At 34.3% G+C, this 12,012-nt stretch overlaps 1 protein-coding gene across 2 annotated transcripts in view; it reads right to left on the reverse strand.

Annotated features, from left to right (window-relative positions):
• LOC118183539 (forkhead box protein N3-like) overlaps window positions 1–12,012 on the reverse strand; it is a 109,115-nt gene that overhangs the window by 52,608 nt on the left and 44,495 nt on the right. The gene's annotated exons all lie outside the window — the stretch shown is intronic.

The following is a 12,012-nucleotide window of genomic DNA, read 5'->3' on the forward strand; positions in this document are numbered from 1 at the left end:
GGGTAATATTCCTACCGATATATTCCTTACCGGTGCAACACATTGCACTGTCATGCTGTGCGTGGTTTGCAAGGATCAATTAATGCTTAATGTCACCCATGAAAATGAGTCGATCAACAGTAGACAATGCCACATAAACATTCCTCAGAAGAAATCATTTAGCCCATCAGCTTGCATTTATTTTCCACAAATAGTGGAGCGATGTTTCTTTGGCATTTCTCACCTTATGCAAATGTCTATATCAGCCGTGGCCAAACTGCGGCTTTCAGTTTCCTTGAATGTAACTTGCAAACTGCATGAGGCTCTTCAGCCCTTTAAATATGGCGCACCTAGAACAAACAGTTATTTTACCGTCTTTTTCTGAAAATAAGACATCCTCCGAAAATAAGCCCTATCGTGATTTTCGGAACTTTCTGTAAAATAAGACATCCTCCGAAAATAAGCCCTATCGTGATTTTCGGAACTTTTTGTAAAATAAGTCATCTCCCCGAAAATAATCCCTAGTTAAAATAATGTGACAAAAAAGATTCGTTAAGAAATGCTGTTGATTTATTAAGTATAAGTAATAATATGTTTAGCTTTCCTAATACTCGTATTTCAGAGAAATGTTTGAAACAAAATATTCCGAGAAATTAATTGTTTACCTCTACAGTTCGTTTCAAATTAATTCTTGGAATTTATCTTAACCAGTTCACCGTTTGCCCCGAGAGAGATAAGTTCACAGGAAAGGCATCGTCATCCGTTAGCGTCGGCAGACTCTCGTCGGGGTGAAATTTGAGCTGAACCGTAACCCCCGAGACACATACGACGCAGCGACCTTTTTCCAACCCCCACAGAATGAGTCGAAAATCAAAAGGGGTGATTGATGGGTAAAAAATTCATGGAACAAAATAACTGATAGTGATATTTCCAATGCACTACGAACAGGCTACTTAAACAAGAAGTATTCATTTAACGATAGCTATATCGCAAGACATGAGAGATTCGGACCAATGATTCAACAGGAAATGGATTTAGAAGAAAATCAGAATATAATTCAGAATTTTATTTATGACGATATTCCAGAAGATGATGACATGACTGTAATTGAATAAATTTAAATTTCTGTATTCTGTGTAAAATAAATATTAAATAAAAATATGCTTTTATTTTTGCCCTTCCCCGAAAATAAGCCCTAGCACGTATTTTGGACCAAAAAAGAAAGTAAGACAGTGTCTTATTTTCGGAAAAAGACGGTATTTCTGAAACAGAAATGGTGCAACAATATACTTCATTAACTACTATTAGTTTAATTTCTTAAATTACACTATGTGTGTAATGATTTAATCAGTTTCAAATTGTCCATCACACACTAATTATCATACTAACAGATGAAATAACAAATAATTCAGTTTTTGTGAATTTCAATAATGACCATGTTAGAATCGGTACTGATCATCGGAACAGTACAAAAGATAAATGCAAAGATAATTTTAAAGTAATGCACTTTTTTTAGGTTTCATATTATTTCAGACAGTTTCTTTCTGCGAACCTTCTCCGAAGTTTCTTTACTTAATCTTAAAGTAATCTTAACGTAATCTATGCGTCTGAGAAGCTTTGCTGTTCTTTCCTTGTACAGTACTGCTTTCTTCCAGTCCTCGTATAGTTTACAAATTGTGAAAAAAAACCTTTCAGGCAGAAAAAACGCAGTCCATATTATGGCTGTTTCAAACTGGGAAGTACTTAAGGTCTAGTGGGTTCTTACATACACCTTTCAGACTGATAACATTTGGTCAGTAAATCTGTCACAACTTTTCCATGTCCATTCCTAAACAAATTAGATGGTTTCTGTATTTCCCCCCCCCACAATGTTTGCAATTCCTCACAATAATATACTGCAATCACAATTTTTCCACCTGGTAATTCTACTTTTCATAATAACTGTTTAGTAATGGTGAGCGTAATCGTTAACATCATCTGTGATTGTGCATGCCAAAATTTTTTTAATCCTCTGAAGAATGGATTTCTTTACTGGACTGATCCCGATTTCAGCTATAGTTCAAAGTCTCTAACCAGGCTTCGGCAAATTTTCAACAAATTGTTCTTTCAATGAGTTTGCATCAAACAATACAGAGTGCTTTTCCTCCATGTGTAACTAGGACACAGGACAATTTTTTTTAAAGCCTTCCACAGAGGCATCCCCCCAAGGGAGATAATTTTGGTGTGGTTTGCCGCAATCTATATAACAATACTTAAGTGCTAAGGAACTCATTAAATAAAAACATTTCTTTTCTATAAAACCTTTCTCAAAATATGGTATACTGATGCTGGTGGGGTGACAATGATGTAATATGCTGATAATGAAGACTCCACATAAGGATTGGTGATGTAATCCATGTACGGACGACTAGTTTGCGATTTGTTAAGGTTGTGTGTTATAGAACATAGCAAGTATGTCCTGGATATAGAACTAAAATTTATTTATTACAAACCTATGAGAAGCTCTATTAAGAACATATAAGAACATTGAAGGCATGAAAACAATAATTATAAGTATTGTCCTCATTATATGATAGCAGCAAGAGTCTCTCTAGTTGAGACTTTAAAAGCATTCTCAGTTCTTGCCTTGCCTAAAAGTTTGCAGATGTCTTAATTTTTCAATTTTATTTTACATCTTCCGATTCATTTTAGTTGAAATGATATCGGAGGAGAAACAGGACTGTCTGTCCCTCATTGACCCCGAAATTGAGAGACTTTGGTGACAAACATAGTGCAGATCACTAAAACCCCTTGACACTGGCCAAGAAGTTATTACTCCCGAAATATCAAGTGAACAAGTAAATATCAAGTAAATGAATTATTGCTTCTGAAATATTACAACCCGTCATCTTACACCTCTTAATAGCTATGCGGTCTGATGTCTGCTAGGCATTCAAACTGACCCTATTTCCAACTAACCTCTTAATAGCTTGAAAAAAAAACGGTGACCTGTAGGGGAGCACACACTGAATTTCTTATTTTTGTGTATTCCATCATACTGGCAAAATCATTGCAGCTTCAGATATTTCTTCGCACGCTGCTATGTGATCTTCTTCCTTTTTTAGCTTCATACAAATATAACAATTTTTTTTATGTTGATAGTTCGGGTTTTCCTTTCCTTTGATCATCTTGTAAGCATCTGATATATTCTTCATATAAAGTGCGCAGCTCAACAGAAGACTCTACTACAATCCATTGCCTAACTCAGGGGTTCCCAAACTTCCTCTTCACAGTGGCACCACGAAATATTGCAAAAGTTTCATAATTATTTGAGTCAAGACATTTAGCCTAACTAAACAAAAAAAAAAAAAAAAAAAAAAAACTGAGAAGGTAAAAATATCTATATATTTTTGTGTGGTTTGTTTTTACTTGATCCTGTATAAAAATAAGGTCACTGGCACAGAATATCCTTTTCACATGGGCTGTTGTAGAGACTAATTTTTGATGTTCTGGAAGTTCTTATGTTTTGGATTATTCTGGAAAATCTTGTTGAAAATATATTAGAAAGTGTTGAACTTCATCTTTCTCAAGATATAAAAACCACGTTTGAAAGGCATTTATCATAGCTAATTATCTGGTTTGAGAAATACTTTCAACTTTACTTTTACATCAATTTCGATAGGTTTATATGGATTCAACATTCATTTAATACTAGTGCTCCATCTGAATTTAATTCTGCAGAAAAGAATTTGATCAAACTATCATGCAAAAACAGTTTGAAAGCATAATTTGGCAGCATAGAGTACACAGAATTTTGGATTTCAATAAAAGATGAATATCTCTTTCTTAGTGATACGGTTCAGGGGAATTTAATTCCATTTTTAGTGTCGTATTTGTGCTAAGCTGGGTTTTCAGCAGTCACTGTAGTAAAAGCAAGTATAAAGCAAAAATCAACATCGAAAAAGAAATGAGGGTAGCCAGTTTCATTCCATGATTTGCAGGCTCAGCCATCAATATTAATTATTAATTAAATGTTAATAACTGTAAAGTAAAAAAAGTTAAATAATGAAGATACATGAGTTTTATTTTTTATCTCTTGCTCATGATTACTTAAAATTTTATCTCTTACCTTTGAAAAAATTTCAATTGCAAAAAGGTGCAGACTCGGAAATACTACAAACTTCACGCAATGCACTGTAAAATTTGGTTGGATTCTCAATATGTTAACATTCAATTCTGAAATACAATCTTTAATTTTCTACAATCACACTATCCCAGATACCTGCAGACTATATTTCAAACACCTCCTCTTTCAAAATGTATTTCGAAATTTCATATTCTAAAGATTTTAAGCTGACATATGTTTTTGTTTCAAACCTTCAACTGCAAATAATACATATGTATATAACTAGTCCAGCATTAACAGTTGCCAGATGTTAATATGTGACTTTAGCGATAAGTTAACTAATATAAGTTAAGCGAAATGCATCTATCAAAACTAAGTGGATGATCTATGGCGATGCCTTCAAATCTGGAATTCAGATAGTCCAAAATCAAGCAAGCTTATACCCAAAGATGTGGTATTAAAATTACATAATAGAAATATATAAAAATTATATATATTATGTACAAATGGTAGAATTCTTCTTTCGTCACCCATTATGTAACATTTGTAATATTTAATTATTCCAGACATCCTTCTTCTTGTGTAGTCCACATTTTAAAATTCCTTACCATTATTTATCACAATCTCTCCATATACTATGAATGAGTGGATTCCAGAGTATGGCATCTGTGCTACAGCATGAATGCATAACATTTTATATTAAATCTTCCACAATATAACAGAAAATGTCCATCATAAAAGCTCAATTCAAGTATCAATCTGATGAGTATTTCTTTTAAACAATATATTTCAGATGCTACCTGAAATACATAATTTAAAGAAAATTTTGGCAGAAATACTGATGAAAATCTTCCTTTGGATGGCTGATCTGCCATTCAGTCAGTCATATATTCTTCCATTCAGTTACACTTAGCTCATGAAACTTTTATTTCTACTGTACTACTTGGAATTTTTATGAAGCAGCTGATAATAGGAATAATAATAATAATATGTCTTACGTGATCTACCTATTCGGCACTACACAGACTAGTCCCAATCAAGAAGCCACCATATTAGTCAGTTGTAGCTCATCAGTCAAAGTTCCTAATAGGTGGAAGTATGCTCCTGTCCTGACACCATTCCTGAGATAGCAGACTTTAAAAATTTTCTCTGTAACCATTACTACATCCCCATGCACATGGGGTCACTACTTCCATTTCCCAGGGATCACACCGGCGGGAAACATGAACCCCTGAAGATCTGACTGGTTGTCAATAATGCTACCCACCCGTAACTACATAGGCCACCCTGCCCTAAAGGAATTGAAGAGAATTCCATGCACAATGGACCAGCTGCTGCACTGTTACTGATAACTACAGTTTGGAAACTTACCCGTGAAGAGTTGGTGTAATGCCTTTTCCTCTTAGATCATTGGGAACCAAATGCTCATTATTTTTAGACTTGGGTGCCGAGACTGCCATGGTTCATATCCGAGATAGTACAATAAATGATTGCTGGAGGGGACTGATAGTGGGAAGTAAATTTTATGCCAACTGCATCACGCATTTTGCACTCTTGTTAACTAGTACACCATTTCTTTTTAAATGAAACCATATGTATTTGCATTACTATGTACTAAATATTTATCTTACAGTTTATTTAAATCTTTTTGAACAGTAATAGGTAAATGCATAGTTTTTAACTTGCAACAGTGAGAAAAGAAACTAAAGATACGTCTCATATTGAGTTACTTTGATTTTGAACCTGAAACCAAATATTTTTGAGTTTTTTTAATTTCAGATCTCTTTAATCCTTCAAATGAGGAAGGGAAATAAATTTTGTTTAATTTTAAAAGTTTTTATATAAAGCAAAATTTGAAATCTGCTTTAGATAAATAAAAAAAATTAAGAACAATTTTTTTAATATATCTATATTTACACAAATGAAATTTTGTCATTGGAGTACATAATTACAGTCAGGAATCTTCAAGGCCTTTTTTTTCAATACTATTTAATAAATATATATGAGTGGCATCTCAAATTTCAATTAACAGTTCAGGATTCAGCAACCATGGATGATCAGTACAAGTGGTAAGCAACCAGAGTCATGTCTGCATTGTAGCATTTATGTACCATGCTATGAGTTTTTGGTAGTAGGCTATCCAAGTCTACAACTATCCAAATGACTCAAAGGCTAACTTCAAAATTTTCTACAAAGTGTAGTAAAGAAATTATTTGACAGATTTCCTTTGATGTAATAGTACTGAAGTCCGAAATCCGGACTACTTGGGTCTTCGGCGATTCCGGATTTGGGATTTTTCCGGATATTAGATCATCAGTTTAAATCTAGTAAGATGGCATGCAGAAATTATAAAATGAAAAATATGAAATCGTGGTTTATGAAATAATGGAAGTATTTATGATCTAAAGGGTAGCAAAATTTACAAAAAAAAAAAAACTTACTATTTATTTGTTTATCTTATTAAACATTTCTTTCAATGTAAGTTGAGTAAGTTACTTCGTTTTTTGTGTTAATACTTTCTCTTTAATTCTGTAGACAGACATAATGTCTTGTTTAGTTACATTGTTGAAGTCCTGTAACTGCTATTTCAAAAATTCCGATATACTTATCAATCGAAATTTTCTCGTTTCAGTAACTTCTCTGTCACTTTCTTCACTATTGGTAGCGGTATTTTCTGGATATAGAACCATATTACAGATTTCGCCATTCATTAATTGATTGATGATTGAGACGCATTGTCATCACAATGAAAAACCTCTTTTATATCATTTTCATTTATTACCGCTTCTCCACATTTCCGTTAATTGGAAAATTTCACCTTTGTTTGGCGATATCCGAAAACCGTTAAAATTAGCGGCTATCATCATCAAATTTAACTGTTTTTCAGTATACATATTTGGCTATGCATCGTGAGCTTGGCGACTAACAACAAGTTGTTCCGTTAAATTTTATCTCGCTTCTATAGCACACTGAGACAATTAAGCCTGAATTGTATTAGTTTAGTTACTTCGGTAAAATCCTAAGTAACCGCCTATTTCTTGCACTTGCTTGAGGCTTATCAGAGTTCTGAATAAATAAATTCCCACCATATACTTAAGCCTTATTGAGGGCCGGCGCTAGATATCTTACCGCCTGATGTAGTCTCTGTGGGTCCTAAATTCTGCGACTTGGTACGGCCATATGAGCCCCGGCGATGGTTTTGGGTTTATATCTATTTTTAGCATGCGGGAAGAAATTTTTGGTAAATTTTTTCTCGGGAACATTTTCAATGCATTTAACTTAAATCTGTAATCATCGCCAAGCGTAATGTCAACATAAAAGGTTACCACACTCCTTTATTATTCAATTACTAGCATAAAAAAAATTGTTTACCGCTACTTAAGTCATTACTCAATTCGTCATGTTTTGATACACATGCGGCGATGAAAGGAAAGTATAATAAATAATGATTCGCCAGACTGGCGTCAGATCACCGATGTATATATGTGTAATGTTTCGGTTTGAGACAAGGGGTTTGAGATGTCTGCCAAGCAGACACGCAGCAACGGAAGCAAATTACTGATCGTAAAAATTTTTATGCTAAAATGATTGTTTCTTCAATAACAAGGTATTTTACTTAGTGTCGAAGCGAAATTAAGAATCATAGACAGACAGACAGATCTATATTACCGAGCTATTGTAAGCGCAACGTTGTCGGTTCTTTAAATAAAGCCCAAGGAGACATGACATAAAGAATTCTGGAAATGGGAAATATCTCGGAAGAGAAAACAGAGAAAGGAAAAGAGATGGGTACCAAAAGGAAAAAGGCATCTGGCAGATGAACGGAACTTGACAAGTCGAAGAAAATCCGAACGGATCCTTGACAATACAGAGAAACGACAAATGCAAAACATGGTTCAAAATACTATACAACAACAACAAAAGTTCAATACTACTGCATAACAACACAAATTCAACCCATACAACAGAAAATCAACACACAACGGTCATTACAACATCACACTTGCAAATCCAAACAACTTAGAGTACAGCCCTGTCTTCATCAGATAAAATGAAAGAAATTACAACCACCAGCTGAGGAGCAATAGAAGAAGCAGAGACTTCATCCCATGAAGGTGTCAGCTGCAAGTGGTCTTATGTTGCGGTCTTCATTGAGAATTTCGTAGTTGAAGACTCAAGAATAGTTCACATAGTCGCACTGGACAGCTTTAGAGAAGAAATTCTCATTTATTCTTTTAATAAATTCTGTGATAGTTTCAAGCTTAAGATCTCTATGAAGAAGTTCATTTTGGATGAGAAAGTCAGCATCAGTAATAATACGAAGAAATTTATTCTGCACTACGTGAAAGAGATGTAATTGATTAGGAAAGGCAGTATTCCAAGCAGGAGATGCATAACAAAGAATAGGTCAGATACAAGAAGTATAAATATGTCTCTGGTTCTTAGGTTCAAGTTAGAAAATTTTCCAATTACTGGAAGAAATCTGCACATAATTCCAATGGCTTTATTTTTAGCATTCTTAATATGGTTGGTCCAAGTGAGATTATGGTTAAGAATCACTCCTACGTATTTGGCTTTTGTAACAAATGGAACAGGCTCTTGAAAGAGTTCTTTAAACTTGGTGCGTTTTTTGTTTTTGAGAAGTATTAAAAGTTGAGACTTACTGGCATTAATTTTAACTCTCCTACTGGTGCACCAGTTGTCTACAGTGTGAAAAAAATCTTGCATTTTATCAATTGCATGATTAGGGTTGATAGGCTTGATGGCTATCGCCGTATCATCGGCATAGCATGCAAGAAGAGAGTAGTTGTCAAGTCCAGCATGAGGAAAGTCCGAGATGTAAAACAGGTAAAGAACCGGTTAGAGGATGCTTCTCTGTGGGACACTAGATCTTATAGGTCTCAGAGTAGAGGTTTCATTGCCTAGTGAGACGAAGAACTTGCGATGTTGCAAAAAGGAATAAATCAGGAGAATTAATTCTCTAGGCAATCCAAGGTTGATGAGCTTGAAAACAAGTCCTTCATGCCAGACGCGGTCAAAGGCTTTTGCACGTCCAGCATAAGGAGAGCTACACTTTGCTTGTTATGAAATGCAGAACTGATGAATTCCACAATCCTGACCAGTTGACAAGTGGTGCTGAGATTTTTACGAAAACCATATTGATCATTAAGCAGAAGATGCATATAAGGTTCTAATCTTCTGAGGATAAGACGTTCATAAATTTTTCCAAGATTCAATAATAAGCTGACTGGTTTAAAAACATCTTTGCCTGGTTTATGCAGAAGAAAAATTTTGGCTTGCTTCCAAGAATCAGGAAAATAAGACTAAGGCAAGCATTAAAGATACAAGTAAGTTTACCAATCACTTTTCTTGGGAGATTTCGAAGCATTTGACTGGTGATTTGATCTTTTCCAGAAGCCTTTTTAACATTTAAATAACGAATGATGTTAGTAACCTCTAATGGAGTTGCAAACTTGGGAAGATTGTGAGCAGCGGAAGAATAGAGCCATGAATGTACACATAACTTTCAAGAGTATCTTTAAAAATAGGATTCATCGGGTCCATGTTTGGAGTCAATTGCTCTTCAAGGTAATCAGCATATAAAATTCTTTATCATGAATCGAATATACAATAGTAGAACCAGAATGGAGAGGTCTATTGTAAATGGTCTTCTTTTTGAGATTTTGAAGATATTTCCAAAGTGAGCCATCACTAATGTTCAGTTTGGATATGAATTCTTCCTTGGATTCTCTTTTGAAATCAAAAATAAGTTGTTTAATTCTTCTGTTTAAAATGTTAATTTCTCGTTTTAAAGCTGGGTCCCAATTACGAAGCCAGAGTTTAAGTTTTCTATTGAGTTCTTTAATAATTTCTCTTACGCTTCGAGGGAGTTTAACATTATTATTAGTCAGCTGCATAATGAGAGTCGCATCACGAAAAGCTTTCAAAATGTTGTCAGTAAAGACCTTAATGGCATGATCAATGTCCTATTTGGTAGAAAGAGCATGGAAATTAGAGTGCTGTTTAATCAGGATGTTATGGAAACTGATTCAGTCAGTATAGCTTTTAATTGGAGGATCTTCTTTCATAATGCCAATAAGCAGCGATAACTGGTACATGAGCAGAGGTAAGCTCAGATTTGATTTCGAGAGCGATGGGAATAGAAGTATTAGAGACAATAATGTCCAAGATATCTGAGAGGCTTGGATTAGCTGGTCTATAAGTAGATTCAATCGGGACATGCAGTGCAATTGGGCGGTTACATATGAAGTTTTGTAGAATACGTCCACTGGCATTTGTTCGGCGGCATCCAAAATCAATATGTTTGGCGTTAATATCTCCAGCAACGATTACTTGTTGATCTTCTGGGAGTAAGCTGTTGAGCATGTTATCAGAGAGTCTATGTTTTAGTAGACTGTAAATAGCAGTAAAATGTACGACTTCTTTATTTGGAAGCACAACAGCAGCTGCCACACTTTCATATCCATCAGTACAAACTGAGGAGACATTGAATAGAGTTTTTTATAAGGATTGCAGCTTCACCACATCGTTGCGTGGTTCTATCACCTCTGTATATACAGTAATTTGGCACATAAAGTATATCGGCAGGAAGAAGATATGTTTCGAAAATCATGCCGATGTCGATGTTATATTCGGCTAAAAAGTTCGTGTATTCATCAATTTTGTCAAAATATGCCAGCGGCATTCCAATAGCACAATTTGAGTGAATGTTTGAGATTATTGAATTTGCTCATTTGATTTGGAAATATCTGATTCTGTGAGAGTTTTTTGTTTTCTGATATTTTGTGCTGAAAGTTGTATTCCTGAATTTTTCAGGAAATTAACTTAGGTACTAAGATTTCCGAAGATCTTTTTAGCTTCACTGATGAAATTAGGTGTGGATCCATTTGTGGTTTTGATGGCTTCCGCAAAGGACTTGTTAATGATAAATCTGTCAGCATAAGTTTTAACAGGTTCTTTTTTGGTTTGTTTGGGAAACATTTCGCAACTTTTAAACAAAGCGGTATGATCCAGTCTGCAGTTCGCACATTTAGCTGGAGCGTTCTTATCTCTTTGACATGTTCTAGAATCGTGGTTGTCTCCACATTTGACACATTTAAAAAATTAAGAATCGGGACTCTCCAAATGTTTCACTCAGTCTAGAGGTTTAAGTAAATAGCAGGTAGATTTTATGCATAGGTTATATATGTTATTAGATGTTAGTATTTTATGCATAGATTTTATGCAAATGACATAGGTTAAAATGAGAAATAAAATCATAATCAGCATGATCCGTAACAGAAGATTAGCTGTTGCTAGTGCTGCTGCTTACTAGAAAGAGACCTGTTGATAAGAAAAACCTGAAAGCCTGATGTAGTCAAGTCTCAATAAATGCAAAGAATAAGTTTGCAATAGCTTTTACTTTTTTTTACTGTATCTTGTGGCCACAGTAATGATTAATGAAAAGCAATAATAACTTTCTTTAATAGGCAGAGACAACTTTAAAGGTGAGCAGTTAGTTATAAATAATTAAATTAGGTAGTTAAATACCCATAGTTATTATATAGATTTACATGACCACTATTAAAACCACAATCTAATAACACAGTTTAAATACATGTAATTTATGCCACTGATTCTTAAACAGTATTAAGATAATTACACATTAAAAGTTACAAACAAAATATTTATGCGTCTTTTTTAATTTGGAGTCTTCCCAGACATTTTGGTTAATTTATATCAATTTTCTTCTCTAAAACATCTGTTTTAACAATTAGAAATCTGTTTCAATACACAAACCAATGTTCATACTTGTTTCTGCATGCTTTATCTCCTAACTTGCCAATCTCTCGACGGTGAACCTAATGAGGTTTTACGTGATCTGGTAAAAGTTAAATAATCCAAAACCTCTGACAGACATGAAGCAA

Source organism: Stegodyphus dumicola, chromosome 6 (genome assembly GCF_044657685.1).
Source record: "Stegodyphus dumicola isolate Sdum_Otavi_A_Nest chromosome 6, ASM4465768v1".
Classification (NCBI taxonomy): Eukaryota; Metazoa; Arthropoda; class Arachnida; order Araneae; family Eresidae; genus Stegodyphus; species Stegodyphus dumicola.